Raw genomic sequence first — 20,685 nt, forward strand, 5'->3', positions numbered from 1 at the left:
ACACACACACACACTTGTAGAAGGAATGTTTCTTCTAGAACCAGATCTTCTTTGTGCTATAACTGTGGCTTTACTAAACTGTGCTTGTTGCCTTGTCTCCAGAAGTGACATAATAATATATTACTGATTTGAAGGTAGGAATATATAGGATTCTGAATCTGACATATCTCAGATTCATAATTCATAATGAGACATCACATATCTGTTAGTATGACTAATAAGAAGGAACAAAACATACAGTACCAAGAGGGTAAGGTTGCAGCACAATGGGTATTCTCATACACTGCTGTTGGTGATAAACAATGGCCCAGTTGTGTTAAAAGACAGTTTGGTGTTTTCTCATAGTGTTAAATACACACCTAACATATAAATCAGAAGTGTCATTTTGGGGCATTTACTTAAAGGAAATAGGAACATGGGAACTTGATGTTTATTCCAAAATCTGTGCATAGTATTATAGTAGTTTTTTTTTTTTTTAATAATCACCAGAAAGTGGAAACAACTCTGATATCTTTCAACTAGGAAGTGAGAAAGCAAAACAAATTGTGGTACATTTATCCAATGAAATACTACTCTGCAATGAAAAGGAATGAACTATTGATGCATTTGTCAGTGCAGATGAATCACAGACTGCATATTACTAAGGGAAAGAGGCTGGAGTTAGACTTGAAAAACTTTGTCAATAATGCTGACAAAGACTAACAATTCCATATAGGAAGGGCAATATTATAGGAACAGAAAATAGATCAGTGTTTGTGACCTGTTGGAATGAGGGTGATCACAAACGACAATATAGAGAGTTTGGGGGCAGTGGAGCTGTTTTCTGTCTTCATTGGTGGTTTTAGAACTGTGTGCATTTGTCAATACTCAGAATAACACCAAAAAGAGTGAATATTGTATATAAATTAAGAATAATAAAAATAAAGACTTAATTTTCTTGATCATTGAAACTAGTTATGCTTCTGAATCCAGGCACTGATGAGGCTGGAAATACCCTAAGTGAGTGAACCCACCTATGTCTTAGTTTGCCATTTTGTTTTGCAACTGGTATGGTTTCCTACAAAGAATTTTTCTGCTTTTTACTACTTGCACTGTGAACTTTGAAATCAGAAATAGCAGTGACAGAAAGTCTTCCCATTTCCCCCTCGAATGTTTCTATGTTGGAGAGAACTTCCCAGCTGACTAACCTAGCTCGGTGACAGTGACACTGACAAAGACTGGGGGCTCATCTTGTATATTTGAATCGTAGACAAGTTAGGTGCTTAAGTTTCTTCATAATACCAAGTATAAATGAATAGGAGCAGGCTGTCATCTGTACAAATCACCCCAGGCTTTAAATCACCACAGACTATGCATTTTCTATATGGTACCTGTCTTTCAATATGTTACCTGTCTTAGGGCTCTATCAACATCTGTGTTCTGGGCCATGAAGAGTTTGTAGAGTTTAGTTCCATCAGTAGAATCCTAGTTATCACCATACCTTCTTATTTTCCTGTGTGTGGGGATCCTTTTGGCTGGCTCATAATGTATGTCTAATAGATTAGATGGTTGACCAGTTGTCTGTAGAAGGAAAAAAAAAAAAAAAGACATAAATATCAATGCAAACTTAAATAATTCATTGTAAGACCTTTAGGCATTGGAAGATGTTGCAAACTGAACCATACTCATTTTCTATTCTTCCTTGCTGACTGAAACATACATTTTATATTTGTAAAGAATAAGAATATATAAAGGTTCTCAAGGTCATGATTCTCTACTGCATCTAGGCTTGTTTCTATTTTTCTAGATAATTTGGGATTCTCTGCCTTAGATGTTTAAGTGAACTTCTCCTCTATACTTGTTTTATGAGTGCTATAAACCTAGATTGATCATGAAAGCAGCCTCCTACCAGCAGAGTAGAAGTGAATCAAAACCGATTCAAATAAAATATTTTTCCTCTCTAAGGTTATTTTAGAGCAAAAGCTCTTGAGTTTCCCATGTTACTATTCTTAGCTTAATTTGCACAGATAATTTCCCTATATGCATAGTCATTTGAGTGCAGAAATAAAAGAGTGGGAGAGGACTGTAATTGAACACCCACTCTGGGACGCAGGAATGCGATGTGCACTTCTTGTGCATGATTCCATTTAACTTCACAACAATGAGTGAGGTAGGTAATTTTGCTGCCTTGCAAACAAGGAAACTAGGTCCAGGAGAGGTTAATTAACTTGTATTCTCAAAGATAGGTCTCTCTCTTCCTAAACCCTCTCTTTATACTCCTCAGGGCTCCATTTGGGAATAGCATTTTCTCATCTCGTTCTCACTTGCAATAGAGAATGCAGATTACACTGGTCTTTTGAGATTGAGCCATGAGCTTCTTCTAAGACCTGGTTGCTCCCTGTTTTACTTTTCAGAGTCCCAAGAGATTTGCCCTAATTTGATATATTTTCAAGGCTGTCATCACATACTCGATCACTTGTTTCTTTATCCCCTGTGACTACCTGTAGAGGGAAGTTCAGTCTCATAGTTCCACGATCCTGTACAGCAAACCCACAAAGCTTTCTTATTTTAATAATTCTACCTCTGATCATCATAGGGAAATAGGAAAACAAAGAGAGAATAAAATCACAAAGTTCAAAAATTAAAATCGTAGTCATTGAGCTTAGTTTTTATAGTATAATTCTTGAAACTCTATTAATTCTTATTTCTTCAAAGATACTAGGAGACACTTTCATAAAGATTTGTCACTATTTTTTTTTGTGTGTGTATTATTGTTACTGTAGCATCAAGCAGATTCAGGGTGTTACTTCTGGTGAAGTTCTTTAAGTCAGATTTCATTTTCTGGTACCACCCAATTTCTTAAGTCTTTGAAGAATTTGTCATGTTAGAGATAATGTGCCACTGTAGGGCTTGAGGAATGATGTTAACTTAAAGATTTTTGCCTAATATCGGGAGCTAAGTCACATGTGGCCACTGAACACTTGAAATATGACTAATTTGAAATGAGATATGCTGTATAAATACACACTGGACTCAGGAAACTTCGAATGAAAAAAAATAAAATCTCAATTTTTATATAAATTACATATATACAGATGTATGAAAACACTTTAGGAGTATATTCTTTGTCTTTTTTCTTTGCATTATGATTAAATATAATAATGGAATTCATTGTGATATAATCTTCATATGCACATAACTTGATTGATCTTATTTCCTAGTACCTCCTCTTTCCCCTCCCTCCTTCCTCTGCTGTACTGGTCTCCCTTCTATTTTTATGAAGTCCCTTAAATTTTTTTTTTCCTCTCTCTAGCTTTCACATATGAGAAAAAAACCACATGACTCTTGACTTTCTGAGTCCGGCTTATTTCATTTAACTTGCTGTTCCCCAGTTCCACCCATTTTCCTACAAATGACATAATTTCATTCTTCTTTATGGCTGAGTAAAACATTTTGTATATATACTGCATTTTATTTATTTGTTCATCTGTTGACAAACACCTAGGCTAGTTTCATAATTTGGCTATTTTGAATTGAACTGTGTAGACATGGGTAACCATGCATCATTACAGTATTCTGACTTCACTTCTTTTGGATGAATACTGAGGAGTAGTATAGCTGAGTCATGGGGTAGTTCCATTTCTAATATTTTTAGAACCTCCAATTGATTGCCATATTGTTATACTAAGTTATAATCCCAACAGCAGTGTGTAAATGGTCCTTTCCCCCTGAATCCTTCCAAACTTTTTAAAAAAATTATTTATATTCTTAATGATTTCCATTCTTACTGGAGTGAAATAAAATCTCAGTGTAGTTTTGACTTGTATTTCCCTGATCGCTGAAGATGTTGAGAATTTTTTAAATATATTTGTTAGCCATTTTAACTTCTTCTTTTGATAAATATCTTTTTTAGTTTATTGACCCATTTATTGGTTGGGTTATTATTTTGGGTGTCAAATTTTTATAGTTTTTGTATAATCTGTATATCCTCTGTCAGAGTAGCTGAGAAAGATTTTCTCCAATTTTTATCTTTAAACAAAGTATATTCATTAAACTGAATTCACCACTTTTAACTTTTTTTTTTTTGGAGGGAGCTGGGGATCAAACTCATGATTTTACAAATAGTGGACAGGCACACCGTCCCAGAACTATATTCCAGCCCCGACCTTTTCTGCCCTCTTCAACTTTTGACTTGAGGTTATGGTAGATTCACGTGCAGTTGCAAAATATAATACAGAGAGATCTCATATATCCTCTAGGAGTTTCCCCAACTGGTAATATCGTAAAAAGTATACAACAACACCACCATGAATTTTCTTTGTATATAATTCACTTGCTTTATTCAGATTTTTATCAGTTTTGCTTGCTCTTGGGTATGTGTGAATATTTTATTAAGAAAACCTGTGTATTTCTGTCCATAAAAGAAACTTTTCATAAGATTAGATAGCAAGAAGGGATGTCTTGCAAACACTGCCTTGCCAGTGGTATTCAGTGTGCTGGTTTGACACTAATTAGATGGTTCATATTTATCTGATATTTTCCCCTTTGGAGCTTCAGAAACTTTTTTTTTTATTTTCCAACTTAAGCTTCAAAAAGAAACCAGCTCAGTTAGCTTATGGAGACAAGAAGCAGGACACAGGGACACTTCAGAATAGATTAGAACTGAGTTAAAGGAAAATACCATTTTCAATTAAAATTGCCTGGGGAAATTAGGTAGGCAGAGAATAATTACGTGGGCTGGCATGCATCCAGGTTTCTGAAACGAAGACCCTACTTGAATGTTCTGAGAAATCACTATTGGCAACCACAAGCAGCCCAGGACTTTGAGGCTTATGTGTCATCACAAGCACATTGGAATATTCTGGCTTCAGTGTATGACTATTTTAAGTCAAATTATGTAGCATGAGATGTACGAACAAATAAAACCTTGTAAAAACTAAGATCCAAAACAAGCAATACCACAGAGCATCAGATTAGGGAGAGATTTCTCTGACAAAATGAATTTACATTTCTGTGATCTCTGCTACGGGACCAACAGGACAGTGGAGCTGAGATTGAGTCATAGGTGAAAACTAGCAGGCCTGATTAAAGTCTAGTTCTGGTTCTCTCACCTCCTTACACAAAGGACCCTGGCATACTAACAGTCCTCGGTTAGCTTCTTACAAGTACCAGGAAAGATCTCTGAGTAAATGTCATCTGACATGTGAACTTGTCCAACCTAGTTGTGGAAATGAGTCATTGAGAGCAAATCTGCCTTAAATGCAAATGTCAAGATTTCATATTGTACTCCCTGCCCTTACTCCACCTCCAGTGACTCACTAGTACAATAGCCATGCATGGGTGTCTCAGAGAACTGTGCTGCTGGGGCTAGTGACACCTGGTGCCATGTTGTCTTTGCTGTGACTGGGTGCAGTTGATAGAAATAATGTGAGGTTATTGAACAAAGGGTCTTTCCTTTCTCGTTACCTAGAGGAGGGCCCTGTTTTTCTCTACAACAGAAGAGGGATCCAGTGGCATTCCTCTTGGCTTTGAGTGTTAGCTTTTGCTGTGTTTTCCTCATACTCTTGTCAGTTTTGAAATGGAGCATAAAAACTGGGCACAGTTGTACACACCTGTAATCCAGCTGCTCGAGAGCCTGAGGTAGGAGAATGGTAAGTTTGAGGCCAGCCTGGGCAACTTGGTGAGACTCTATCTCAAAATAAAATTTAAATGGCTGGGGAATGCCGCTAAGTAGTAGAGCACCCTTTGGGTCAATCTCAGAAAATAAGTAAATAAAAAAAAAAAGAGGAGCATAATGGAAGAAGGTTTGGATGAAGCAAAAATGAGAAAGATATCAATTAAAAATTTCCTTTCTCCTCTTCCAAAAGAAGATACAGGGGGCAAAGGAGTGTCAGTTTATTTTTTTCTTTTTAGAGTAATCTAGGCTTGCTTGAACAAAGCTGCTGGTGATATCTAGGGTATTTTTGCATGGATTACAGAAATGTACCCCTTTGAAGGATTGCAGACCCCACTTTCCCCTTGGCCATGCAACATGATCTGTTTGAGTCCAACACTAGGTCCCTGGCCACCACTTGTGCCATGTGATAGATGCAGAAATGGCCCTTATTTTATAATATGGAAACACAAGTGGGTTCATCTACTATTACGGAGAACATTTTCTGGAGCCAGTTTGTGAGGGTTTGACTTCATCCTCCTCTGTTACTTGGCTCGTGATTCTGGACATGTGATATAGCCACTTTGTGCCTCAGTCTCTTCTGTAAAATGTTTGTTGAGACATAATGAGTTAATATACATACAACAACAGTGAGCGGAGTACCTGGATGTAGTGATTTGTCACTAATTGGTAGTTACTGTTGTTACTTATTTTGCTGCTTCTGAGCCCATGAAACAGTTCTGCTCTCTTAGCAAGTGTTTTTGAAGAGATTTCTTAAAACTTTTCCAACAAAAAAGAAAAAAAAAAACAAGAAAAAAAAATCAATGTCTTATGTTTTAGTTGACTTTTGCAACACTGTGACCAAAATGCCTGACAAGAACAACTTAAAGGAGGAAAAGCTTATTGGTGGCTCATAGTTTTAGAGACCTCACTCCATAAACAGCTGACTCATTGCTCTGGGCCCAAGATTAGGCAGCCCATCATGGTGCAAAGGGCCCAGCCAAGGAAAACTACTCAGCTCATGGAGGAGTCAGGAAGCAGGGAGCGGAAGGGAGGGAAGGAGAAAGGAAGGGTCTGCACGGCAGATGCACCCTTGTAGGGCAACACCCCCAAAGACCCACCTCCTCCTACCACACCCACCTGCCTACAGTTACCACTCAGTGAACCCATTCAAACTGGGATGGAATGATTAGGTTGCAGCTCTCAAAATTCGATCATTTTATCTCCGAACATTCCAGCATTAACACAGGAGCTTTACGGAGAAACTTCATATCCAAACCATAACACCATGTGCTGGGGGATGTATTAAGCATACTTTTAATTATCTTCATACTTTTACTTTCAATATTAGTGTGACTGTGTATATGTTGGCTACTCCAAGTAACTTCCAAATAACCAAGTTAGTTGAGTGAAAAAACAGTTAAATTAGTTGGTACCATGTGGAAAGTATAATCTAATTGGATTTTTTTTTAAACTGTCTTAACAAACATTAAACACACACACACACACATTTTTTTTCAATTCTGGGCCTATTTTTGTTTCTTTTTTTAAAAAGTCATTTCTAGGCATCTAGTTTCATATAGTTGAAGGTAAAGGAAAAGTATTTTGTGTAGATTTTGAATTTGGTAGAGTATATGCATTCCAGCGGGATACGGAATCTCAAGGGCATGAACTATTCTAGAGATGAATGGTTAACCATATCTTCTTTGGTTTTAACTTTCATGTAGGCTCTCTGCTGGCCACTTATATCCTTTCTGATCCCACTGTGGTACATGGATAACACAGGCACGTGAGCAGTTAGGTGGAGTAGGCAGAATTCTAAGATGGCCTCCAAGGCTTCTGGCCCTGGTGTACTCACCCTGTATAATCCAGAGGACTGTGACCCTGTCACTCCTGGGATCAGATTATCTTACATGGCATACTGGAGTTCATTTATTTATTTTTTGCAGTGCTGGAGATCAAACCCAGGGCCTTATGCATGCTAGGTAAGCACTCTTCCACTGAGCTACGTCCCTAACCCAACAGTTGATTTTAGAAAAAGAGCTTAGCTGGACACAGTGATGTGCACACCTACAATTCCAGTGGCTCAGGAGGCTGAGGCGAGAGGATTACGAGTTCAAAGCCAGCCTCAGCAAAAGCAAGTCGCTAAGCAACTCAGGGAGATCTTGTCTCTAAATAAAATACAAAATAGGGCTGGGGATGTGGCTCAGTGGTTGAGTGCCCCTGAGTTCAATCCACAGTACTCCCCCCCCACCACCATTAAAAAGCCAGCTTGTCTTGCATGGACCCCAAAAGGAACTGAGAGAAGACATCAAAAGAGAGAGTCCTTGCAAGGGAGAGATTCTCCATGATGGCATTGAGAGTGGTGGAGGCTGCATGACAAAGAGTGGCTGCCAGATGACAGCCATCAAGGAAATACTTAGTTGTATAACCACAAGGAAGTGGAATTGGCCAACAACCTGCTGGGTTGAGAAGTGAATTATTCCTCAGAGCTGTCCGAAAGGGATGAAGCTTAGCTGACAACTAGATAAGGTTTCAGCTTTGTGAGATGCGGAAACAGAGAACCCAGTGAAAGTGTTGGGACTTCAGACCTGCAGAACGAGAAGCAATTCGATGTGTGTTATTTTCAGTCACTGTGTTTGTGACCGTTGTTATGCAGCCATAGAAAACAAATACATGAAAGAAACCTGGCACAAGAATGCAGTTTGATAATTGCAAAGCCATTACCATTATTTCAAGAAAATAATGTCCACGGAATAGCTCATAATGAGTTCCTCCGAAGAGCTCCCAGTTTTACATTTTAGAGCTGTTAGCCACCATGAATGACAGACGCAGGAGCTGTAACTTTTCAGTGCAGAGTTTAGAACGTTCACTCACACTGGCAGTTTTAGACTTAGGAATGGGCAAATAAATGGCTCAATTGCTCTCTTGGTGACATTCACTGGGTAATGGCAAAAGAAAAGCATGTCAAGTAGGAATATGGAAACCCCTTTCTGCCTTGTTTTTTTTTTTTTTTTTTTTTTTTTTNCTGCCATATTCCTGAAGCCAAGAACAGAGTCTGGCATACAGTGGGTGCTCAATAAATATTTGTAGAATGAATCGGAAGAGGCATAAACCTATGATCTCACCATGTGTGAAAATATCAAAAGTGATTGCCTTGGTGAAACTAGTTTCTAAGATTTGATTCCTTTTTTTCTTTTTCTTCAGCACTGAGGATTGAATCCAAGTGTGCCCTACCCCTGAGCTACATCCACTTTTTTTTTTTTTTTTGGAGACAGGCTCTCACTAAATTGCCCAGGCTGGCCTCCAACTTGCAATCCTCCTGCCTCAGCCTTCCGAGTCACTGGGATGACAGGCATGTGCTACCAGGCTCAGGGTGGATTTGAATAATTTTAGTATTGAGATAGCATACTGTTTGTGCCAATGTGCTGTCCTTTTGTCCAACCATTTCCTTTTCTTTTAACCTTCAGTTTCATTTGAGGGCTTTGTTGGCAGTCTTTAACTATGAAGGAGAAGGAAGCAGGATCCCTGCTGGGTGGGTGATCTAGGTGCCCTGCACTCTCAAATATTTGTAGGTTTTTTTTTTTTTTTTTTGCCTCCACTGAAATAAAACCTTTACCTTTGTCCAGAATTCCCTGTTGCTTTGAAATAAGTCTACGTCTCGCACCCTCTGGCATCAGCAGTAGCGCTTTGCGATGAGGTACAGTACTTTCCTATGGCTGGGAAGCCGTTTCCTGCATGGGCTCTTTGATAAGGGTAAAACCCAGTTGGCATCCTGTGGAGAATCACAATAGTAAGCTTCACCAAAAAAGTAAATATTTACCATGTACTGTGTTTTCTTGAAGCATGTGAATTAAATGTTTTGTCATTTTGGAAAAAAAAAAAGCAGATTAATATTCACTGGCTGATTCACTGAAATGCAGCTTTTCTGTTTTAACTGCTTTAATGAAATAGAATATACACAATGTAAAACTCACCCATTAAAAATGTTTAGTTCAGTAGTTTTTAGTATATTCCCAGCATTGTGCAACCATCACTGTAATCTAATCTTAGAATGTTTCTATCACCCCGGAAGAGAATTTCCATTGTTCATGTACCATCTCTATCCTAGAGAGCCCTAATCTGTTTCTATGTTTGTGGATTTGCCTGTTCAGAACATTTCAAACACATGAGTCATACAATATATGATCCTTGTGACTGGCTTCTTTCACGTAGCATATTTTTTTTTTGACATTTATCCACTTTGTATCTGTATTGAATTTTATATGGCCAAATAATATTCTATTGTATATACTACCTTTTATTGATCCATGTATCACTTGATGGACATTGGGGTTGCTTCCACTTTGGCTATTATGGATAATGCTCTTTTGAAAAAAAAATTCATACAATTTTTGCATGGATATGTGTTTTCACTTCTCTTGGGTAAATTCCTAGGAGTGGATTTGCTGGGTTATATGGCAACTGAATATTTAACTATTTGAGTAACTGCTATTTGAGACTGGTGAAATGGCTGCATCATTTTTCATTCCCACCAGTAATGTATGAGGGATCTGATATCTCCAAATTCTTATCAAGACTTGTTATTATCTTTTTATTATAGTTTTTCTAGTAATTATGAAGTAGTATCTAGTTGTGGTTTTAGTATATCTCCCTGAGGATTGAATGTCATTCCGTGTGCATGCGTGCGTGTGTGTGTGTGTGTGTGTGTGTGTGTTTTGAGAATTGTCTATTAAGGTCATTTGCCCATTTTATATATAATTTGCGTTATCTTTTTGTTGTCAAGTTGTAGGACTTTTAGATTCTGGATGAAAGACTTTTATCACATAAATGATTTGCAAAAATTGTTTCTGTTCTGTGGATTGTCTTTTCATTTTGTTGATGATATTTTTTCTCCTTTTCTTTTTGTTGGTTCATTTTAGTTATACATAACATTTTGACATAATTATAAAAGCATGGGATGTAATTTACTCTAATTTAGTCCCCAGTACTTCCCCTTTCTTTCCCTTCCTCCCTCTCCCTGTTCCTGTCCCTCTATCCACTGGTCATTGTGCTGTTTATTTATAGTTTTTCTTTCCGTTGATGCTATTCTTTATACAGAAGCTTTTAAAGAGGCCTAATTCATGTACTTTTTTTTTTCATTTTGTTGCTGTGCTTTTGGTATCATAGATAAGAAACCATTGCCTAATCCAAGGTTAAAAACACTTACTCCAATATTATGTTTACTTTCAGAGTTTTACACAGTATTCTGCCCTTATCAGTACGGAATAAATATATTGCAAGACTTTTTTTGTGGATGCCTGAAATTGCAGATAATACCAAACCCTATATAAAAATATTTTTTCTTCGACATACACATCTGTGATAAAATTTAGGTTAGGCGTAGGAAGAGATTAATAACAATGACATTAAAATAGAACAATTATAACAATATAGTGTAATAAAATGTACATGACTATGGTCTCTCACCAGATATTGTATTTTATATTGTATTTTAGTTGCCCTTCTTGTCATTGAGTGTGGGTAACTGAAACCACAGAAGGTAAAACAGGATGGGAGAGGGGTTCTGCCATTTGACATCTGTGATCCATTTTGAGCTAAATTTTCTCTATGGTGTGAGGTAGGAATCTACTTTCAACTTTTTGTTTGTGGTTGTCCAGTTATTCCAGCACCATTTGTGGAGTAGATTATCTTTCCTCATTGAACGGTCTTGGTACCCTTTTTGGATATATAACAGCTTTTATTTCTCTAACATCTGTACAATACTGGGATTTGGGTATTTTGTTTAACTATTAGATTTCCTTCTATTTTATGCAAAAATATCTTCTTTTGAAAGAGTAAAACACAGAGAGTCACACACAAACACACCCAGACATACTTGCCCCCTCATCTAACCTCGTCTACCTAGTCCCCCCTTTACTAAAGACCCCACGCACTCAGAATAATAATATTTGAATGGAAAAGTTGGTAGGTTGGGCTCTTCATTCACATGTGACTACAACACAAGGTCATTAACAGGAGTTTGCCCATGAAATGCCAGTAGCAAATGAGTCCATGACAAATTGCTCATTCTGCTTGACTTCTCTGTGAGGTATTAGAACACTGGTTTTCTCAAATGCTGCAGTATCCTAAGTATGCACAGAGTTAGAAAGATTTATAGAACAGTGTGACAGTTTAATGCTGGATGGTCCCTAGGGAATTAGAGAAAGAAAGGAAAAATATGTGTTCACTTTTTAAGTCTGGTTACAAAAAGACTTGGGCAGTTAGAGGTTTCTCAAAATGAGGAGCAAAGTTTAGCAGGGTCATTAATTAGTAAGCTTTCTTGGAACTCAGCCTGTTTCATAGTCCCAAGATGCCTGAGAGAGTTATGTAATTTAACTTTCCAGCTCTAGGTGAGTCACTTAGTTATTCATCCATTCAACATGGATTTACTGAGCGCCTACTAAGTGTAGGCAGTATGCGAGGTGCTGGGTATGTACATGATGGTTTTCAATACACACAGAATCCCTGTTCTCATGGCATGTACAATCTTGCTCATATATAATTACAAATACAAATATAAATATAAAGGCAGGCACAGTGGCATACACCTGTAATCCCAGCTACTTCGGAGGCAGAGGCAGAAGATTGCAAGTTCAAGGCTTTCCTGGGTGATTTAACAACACCATGTCTCAAATAAAACATAACATAGAGAAATATGATTAATCCCAGGGGGGGAGGCATATCACAGGGGCAAAGACTCAACATGGATCAGGGTGCCTGGGTTTCAGTGCCAGCTGTGATTTTTGAATATTCCCTGTTCTTCTCAGGTTTCTTTTCTATAAAATAGTAATAATCAGAGCACATGTATTTTATGTTTTTTGTAGGCTATTATGAAGATGTAATTTGTGCTTAGAGTCTGGAACATAATAAACATTTATAAAATTAATAAAGTCTGTTTACATAATGCTGTATATTTATTTGTTAATTCATTTTTCTCTTTTTAAAATGGAATGTTTCTTTCCATAGAAGGCTTGGAGTGAATTGGATTTTTCTGTGGTTTCAATTATGAAAGCTTCATGTTCAAATATTACATAACACTTAAATATTAAAAGGCTCAGCCGGGCACCATGGTCTGCTCCTATAATCTTAGAGGCTTGGGAGGCTGAGGCAGGAAGATCACAAGTTCAAGACCAGGTACTTAGTGAGGCCATAAGCAATCTAATGGGACCCTGTTTCCAAATAACAAATAAAAGGGGAGGGGATATAACTCAGTGATAAAATGTCCCTGGGATCAATCTCAGTAACAACAACAACAAAAAAAAGTAAACAAACAATCAAAAACCAAAGGCTCCCTTTCCACTTCAATACCTGCTCCCCAGAAGCAGCCACCATATTCTTGTTTCTTGTCACTCCTCCAGATACGCTTTGTGCGTATGTCAATGTTTATGTCTGTGTGTTCACATAGAGGTGGTGAGGTTTGTATTAATACAATTCAGTCCTAGTACATGTATTGCTACACTACTTTGGTTATTTACAAACTGATGGTATGACCGGAGAATTAGTTTCATGACCATTCATTTAGATTCAGATTTGCTTCTTTCTTTTACTGGAAATAGTCTCATAGTCTTATTTTGTGTGGATGTACCATCCTTCCTGGGACTGGGGCCCTGATGTGGACATTTCCATACATAGATGCGGACACTTTACAAGTTCCAAATTCAAACCTTTACAGACAGCATTTTCCCGGGTCTTGATTGCCAGTTTTTAAAGCCGGTACTTTCTTCCCACGTGCAGTGGGGCTCTCTGTCCCTTTGATGTACTTATGATACCTGGACCTTTTTTTTTTTTTTCCACTGAATCTTGGAAAGATCTTGAAATCAAAATTGGAGCCAAACTAGAAATCTAGTGTCAACTCCAGAATGGAAGTAAACCACTGATTAGCAAAGAAGTACAGAAACACACATAGAAAACAATGTCTCATTCTCTGGAAAGATGCAATTCCGTTGCCAATCTTTGCTGTTCAGCACTATGCTTCTTGGAACGCTTTTTTTTTTTTCCAGTTACAGTTCATCTGAGGACATTTGAAAGATTCTTCCAATTACAGTGCACTTTACTGTTAATCAGGAAAGACAATTATATTTTCTTCAAGAAGATTCTAGATAGCTTTGTTGTTCAATTGTTACTTAATTATTTCACTAAAATAAGAGGTTGGGTAGGAAATCAGCACCCTAGGATGTATGAACACTGTGATCAGGGTAAAGCAGTAAATGATTCTGATTTAATGACCATGTCTTTGTTGACTAAAACTAATGTCAGTAAATTTTTTTTTTAATTTAATTTTTTTTTTTTTTCATGTGGTGCTCAGGATCGAACCCAGTGCCTCACACATGCTGGGCAAGCGCTCTACCACTGAGCTACAACCCCAGCCCGTCAGTAATTTTTTAATGTGTCTCTCTGATGAGTTTTAAGAAATATATTGTAGACTTTGAATCTGAAGTGCAAAGACTATTTCTCTTCATGCGATTTCAGAAAACCCTAGACATTGATTTTTCTCAACGTCTGTGCCTGTTTGCTTTACAGGGCACTGTGTGGTGAGTCTGATCAAGTGGACATCATTTGCTCTCGTCCCAGACCTCTCTGGTGAGTACTCTTCACCTAGTGGTGAAGATTTGTTGGTGGTGGAGTTCTAGAACTTTCTGTCTGGAAAAGGAATCTCTTCTTCCACACTGTTGCCCCATCTGGAGCCTCTTGAAACTTGTTCACGATGTTTTCCTTGATGTGGTGGGGTGTTCAGCAGAATCTCTTAGGATTTTCTAGGTTTCAGTTCATTCATTCCATGCTGACTTGAGGACTACAGCTTTTGTTAGATATTCTACTTGGTGTCTGTGGTAGTGTTGCCTGTTCCTAGTAAGCAAGAGGTGCATTTGAGGTTTTCATTCTCCACAGTTCTTTCTGAGGGAAAACATATATGACTCTTTGGTCCTATGCGGGTTTTACTGTGAAGGTTTCCACCAACATGAAAACTCACAGTCAAGCTCATTGTCAGCTAAAATCCTTCACCTGGGGACAACTACCTGCAGGGATAATGTCCGTAAATTCTTCCAATGGTCCCCAAATGTTCTATTTCACAAACCTTTCATAAAATGCCCAAATGGGAACTGGAAATATCTTTATATTGTCAATTTGTTTTATTTACTGGAACTTGCCAATGCTTTATGCTAGAACCAGATTCCTAATCAACACAAGAGTATTTTTTTTTCTGACCTCATAATCATCTTGCTGTTTTTTAATTGCAGCAATATGTTTTTTTTTAAAAAAAGTATCCCTTATCCCTTCTTTCTTGGAGGGATAAGAAGTCATTTTATAGTGATGATGCAAATCAGCAACTTTGCTGTTCTCCCTATAGGAGAGGTCAGTGTCCCAGGCTTTCTACATCAGTGAGTTTGTCTTCAGTGTGCTGTGTGTCACATCAGACACCGCATTACCTTCTGCCAGTGCCTGTGGCTGACTTCCTTCCAGCCTTTCTGTGAGGGGAGGGAGGGAGTCGCATAACCTGACACTTCTTCCAAGGGATCAGTGCTTAACGATGACATGAGAATACCAAGAAAGTAGATTTATTATCAAATGTTCCTCCCTATTTTTAGTAGAGTGCACTATATTTTACTATTCTCTAAGGATGACTCATAAGCCTTGTCTTTGTAGGCAAAGCAGAGTTGAGGGGTGCTGAGAATTTTAGTGACCTTAAATCAGTATAGATGTATCATCTACTTTTTACTCCTTTTTTGGGCTGTTCCCTTTCCTTGTAGTTGTTGTATCCTGAAATAAGTACGTTTTTCATCAGCTGCATTATGAATGGTTCCTATGAAGAATTATGTGTTTAATGAATATAAATACTTGATTCAAGCAGAAGGAAAGGGAGGAGGAGGAGGAAGAACAACAACAACTCCACAACTTAGAAGTGTTTTTATTATTATTATTATTAAATATTTTAAGTTGAAAGTAAAAATTACTTTACATTAAGTACATTTGATTTTACAAAAACTTTGGATGGTATCAGGTTCTAGGTCAACAGATGTTGGGTGTTTGTGTCAGTCTTGCCCTCTTCCCCCAAAGAGAATAAATACATCCTTGTATTTCCTTCCATCCTCTCCTAAATATCAGAAAATTTAGTCTCTACTCAAGCACCATTCAAATGTTGGATATTTTATTAGTTTAAAAAATATTGAACTGAAATCTGATAATTTTAAAAATGTCTTCCCATACTTAAATCTGGAAACATCTAGACCCTAGAACCTGAATTTCTCTGGGTCTGCCTTATTTCCCTATGATTCCAACAGTAAGCAACGCTGACTAATATGGTAGTCCTAATTCTAATTTTTTCTTTTCTTTCTTTCTTTTCTTTTCTTGCCTTTTAAATCCACTGTAGGGATTCAGAATATATTTTTAACTCCTGTAGTGGTGTATTTTTTTCTTGCTTATTTGTGTCACATTAAACTTAGCTTATTATCAGCATTAATTAATAAACTACTAAAATTTTTAAAAAATTAGATAAAGAACAAAGTAACTATTCTTGGATGAATTATCTGTATCCTTGCATTGCTGGCTTCAGACTAACTTTTGCTGATGATGAGGAATTTATTAGTCTAATCAAACCAAAGACTGCTTTCAAGTTTGATGAAAAGAAAGAAAGCAACCTGATAACTTCTTTCATGTAGGATTTGAGTTTGAAAGTCATGCTGTTCTTTTGAAAAACTTACTTAATACGTGTTTGGGGTGTAGCGATCCTCTGTGAATGCTTTTATAATTGTTCTTATTAAGTATTGATTATATGCAGAGTTTTAACATAAGCGTTAGGTATACAGCTCACCAAAACTTGGTGTTGACTTCACTTTCTTTTTATCTGTACTTCAGAGCTTTACACACTTTCCTGGCCTGTCTACTCTCATGCCTGGAGAGACAGATACATTGTACTATCAGTTACTATCGTTTTTCTAGATTTGAGACCTAGAGGTCTTAAAGTTGCTGCAGTAGTCTTTAGGAACCATGGTTTATTAAGCCATGGATATTGCAGTTACTTTCAAACTCTATAGTGTCACTGATGTTTCTTCTTTACCCCTGGCACAACAAGAGCAACCACAGATATCTATGGCTTCTCATTTTCTTAGAGCACATTCTTACATGCTGGTAGTCTGGAGCTGAGCTCTCCAGAAGCAGACCTGAGATGAGGCACAAGTACTTTATTAAGTCAGGGCTCCCAGGGGAACTAGTGAATGGGGGAAGGGAAGAAGCCAAGTAGGGGAATGATTTCAGCAAAATTCCTTCCTTACCCTGATCCCTGGGGCAGTCTGCAGCATGGTTGCTCCAGAGAGTGTGTTCATGGCATTGAGACCCGGCTTTCCTATTTCCCCCTCAGTCATTGCTGTGGGCAGGGAGGAGAGGGCCCATAAACTTCCCAACATTTCTGCTCTCCAAACAGAAAGCAGCTCCAGGGTTGAAAGGAGTTCTTCTTAAGAAGTTTTGAGAGCCATCTTTTGGAAGCCAAGCCTACAAAAGCTGGGAGATGGGTACCAGGTTGATCAGTTAAAAGGGATCCAGTGGGTGTGTGGGGCAGGACACTGAGAGGGTCTGGTGCACAGAACAACACACCATCTCACTTGCTTCCTCCCTCCTGAGCCACATTCTGCATCCCTTTGGCCATTTCTTGGTGTGAATTAAGAAACTGTGTAAAATTCATTTTCTTCCCTTGAGGACGTAGTAAGCTACTGCTATAAAAAATCTAAGTCCTAAAATAATTGCAGTGTGGAGAGAAAGCTAGGTAATTTTCAGCAAGTAGAATTTGTGCATATATTAAGTTAGAAAAATAAAATCTAGAATTTCAAAACCTTCCTTAAATGAATGCCATCATGAATAATATTCTCAGTGTCCTGTAAGAAGAAATAAGGATATTCTGTAGTGGATAGTTATTCTTGCTAGAAGTATTTCCAAGCATACATGTTAAATTTATTATTTTTTGGCTCTCATGTCTTTTAACCATCTTCTACTTCTTAGGGGACAATTCCTATCCAAATCATAACAGGCCCTGACTCTAGGTACACAATGAGCATTCAGCTCACTTTCTTTCTAGTGACCTCACAACCTTCAATGAGAAATGGTTGAAATGCCAGCTATGTAAGAGTTTGGTCAAGTGGGCTCCATTCGGCAAACTTATTTACTGTGGAATGCATTAAAATAAAGAAGAAGAAGAACTGATGGATAAAGGACTAGCTATTGAAGAAAGGTAGTAGAATAAAATATTAATTGTAGCTGGACATGGTGGCACACACTTGTAATTCTAGGGGCTCAGGAGACTGAGGCAGGTGGACCATGAGTTCAGAGCCAGCCTCAGCAAAAGTGAGGCACTAAGCAACTCAGTGAGACCCTGTCTCTAAATACAATACAGAATAGGGCTGTGGATGTGACTCAGTGGTTGAGTGACCCTGAGTTCAGTCCCTGGTATGCTACCACCTCCCCACAAATGAATAAAATATTGATTGTTAGAATCTAGGTAGAAGGGATATGGTCATACCCATCCACTGAATGCTTGTATATACAGAAACACAGAAACATCAACAACAACAAAAAACAAAACAAAACAAAACCAAAAAACCCAGAAACAACAACAACAGAACTTATTTATTTTAAAATAAAATGTTAGAGAAAAGAAGCATTAACTAACAATGATAGCAGGATTATGTGAGGTTTGAAAACAAAATGTCAGCTTTCTATTCTGGAAAATGCTTAAGGCTTGTCCTGTTTTTCAGTTCAACTTTTCAAAGGTTGTATTAGCATTATTATTTGTTCCAGCTTCAGTTTCCCCCCAAGGTTTGGAGAAACTGGAAAAGGTCTGACAGTCTCGTATAGAATATTGTCTCAGATTTTAGCTGTTGCTTTTGTATTTTATAGTTTCTTGGATTAAGGTCTTCATGTATTGCTTGGGGATGTGATCATAGTGAAGTCCTTATAATTTTATTTCCCAGGGGCTGGTGGTGACAGTAAGGACTTATTCTGAAGACAGGAGTTCTTGTCCTCTCACCCACTCTGTATACTCCCATCTTAAATTGAATATCCTGAATCTTTTCCAGACCTGAAATAGGGGCTCCCCCACCAAAACACTCCCCCAAATTGGAATTGATTCTTTTGTTTGTTGTATTTCTATAAAAGAGAGGGGGGAAAATGAGCAAATTCAATTCAGCTTTGTAATACTTTTTGAGGTTCTGGGAGATACATCTATAAAATATTGATAAAACCATTGGAAATTGTTGCATCTGAAAAGCTTTTAACTGATTTTCTTAAAGAGAGAAACAGGCATCTCGTATTGTCCTCGGGCAGGAAAATGCAGTTTGCTGAGGACTGAGGACTAAAATACACTTTCCCAGGAGGGGAACCAGCCAGTGACCTTGGGCTGCAACCACCTGGCAAATCAGCTGCTTCATTCCTTTCCATATTTCTTGGCCTGTGGGGGGAATCAAGTGTCACCAAAGCAGGAAGAGAGCAGTTGGAGGAAGACTCCAGCAGCTCTTTTGGTGACAGTGCTGACATGATCTCTTGACCTTTCCCATATGACTGGAAGACTTAGGATTTTATAACCAGGATTCAGGTAGCTTATCATGAAAAAAAATAAGCTGTAAGAAATTGATATGATTGTAGTGTCTTTATACCCCATGAATAATAATACAGTGGTCTAGAATTTGGAGAATTCCAAATGCAGTAATTCTGCATTGGGGATATTGGGTTCTTATTGAACCTACAAAAACAAAAAATAGAATTCTACCCAGCTTTCCTTAAGAAATTACAAGTTTGTTGAAAAACTGATGATTTAAATTTGTCACCTGGCTATCCATCATAGTGTGGAAGATGTTAACTCTGAAGACTGGGACCTTGGTTTCTCCATCTTTAAAATGAGCACAATATCACCTAATTCATTGGGATTTGTAAGTTTGGGCAAGGAGATTGCGCATAGAGGAACTATCTCATTGCAAATACTCAGTAACCTCATTCCAGTGTTTCTTCTGTTTTCTTTCATGTGCATGTTGATATACAGCAGAGCTGTCTCATGATGCTCAGAATTTCTCCTTAACTTGTCTTTCTCTTTCTTTGCAGCCTTCTGCTCCCCCCCCCCACCTTTACAAATGTAAAAAGAATAAAGGGCCTGCAAGGGACTAGCAGGGACTTGAGAAGCTCAAGGATCCACACTGTTCTCACTTTGGGGCCCTTCTCTGACCTAATGATGCCCTCTGAGACTTTATAGAGTAACATTTTTGGAGATTCTAGGTTGCCTAGACCTGCTCCTTTTCTGTAGGGAAGACCATCTCTATCTCCAAACGACTTGCTTCTCATGCATTCCCACTCCTTCTTCCCACCAGCATTAGTGCCTTGCCTAGTGCTCATTTCTGCCACCCACCCCACCCTCGGGGTCTTCAGTCTTACTAGAAAACCTGGGTTACTTTGCCTTGTCTCTTCTTCTTCCCCCTGCTGTCTCTCTTAATGGAAGTGAATTCAGTTTAAATTAACCATTTGAAACTGAACAATTTAGTGCCATTTAGTACACTATAATCTTATTCAACTACCTATCTAGTTCCAAAATATTTTTATCACCCATCTTCCCCTGCAAAAACCATACCCAGTAAGCAACTGATCTCCATTTTTCCTTTCCCTAGCCCCTGACAACTACCAATTTGCTTTGTATCTATATGGATCTACCTATTTTAAGTATTTTATAGAGTCATTTAAAATGTGACCTTCAGTCCGTAACTTCTTTGATGAGGAATAATGTTTTAGAAGCTCTCTCATGTGATAGCATGTGCCACTATATTGTTCCTTTGGATAGCTGAATAACAACGTCGTTCATGTATATATATGACATATGTATGTATATGTGTATTTGTTTATCTGTTGGCAGACATTCAGCTATTTCCATTGTTTGGCTACTGTGAGTAGTACTGGAATGAATGTGTGTATACATGTATTTGTTTGAGTCCTAGTCTTCAACTCTTTGTGTCTTCCTAGGAATGGACTTCCTGGCTTAGATGGTA

The 20,685-nt window shown here is 37.9% G+C and overlaps 1 protein-coding gene across 5 annotated transcripts in view; it reads left to right on the forward strand.

The window, feature by feature from the left end:
• LOC125619047 (1-phosphatidylinositol 4,5-bisphosphate phosphodiesterase beta-4-like) overlaps positions 1 to 20,685 on the forward strand; it is a 288,730-nt gene that overhangs the window by 127,567 nt on the left and 140,478 nt on the right. For all 5 annotated transcript variants that reach the window (XM_048811303.1, XM_048811300.1, XM_048811299.1 and 2 more), the window contains one exon: positions 14,195 to 14,254. The gene's annotated coding sequence lies outside the window, so the exon portion shown is untranslated. The remainder of the gene's footprint in view (positions 1 to 14,194; positions 14,255 to 20,685) is intronic.

Source organism: Marmota marmota, unplaced genomic scaffold (genome assembly GCF_001458135.2).
Source record: "Marmota marmota marmota unplaced genomic scaffold, marMar, whole genome shotgun sequence".
Classification (NCBI taxonomy): Eukaryota; Metazoa; Chordata; class Mammalia; order Rodentia; family Sciuridae; genus Marmota; species Marmota marmota.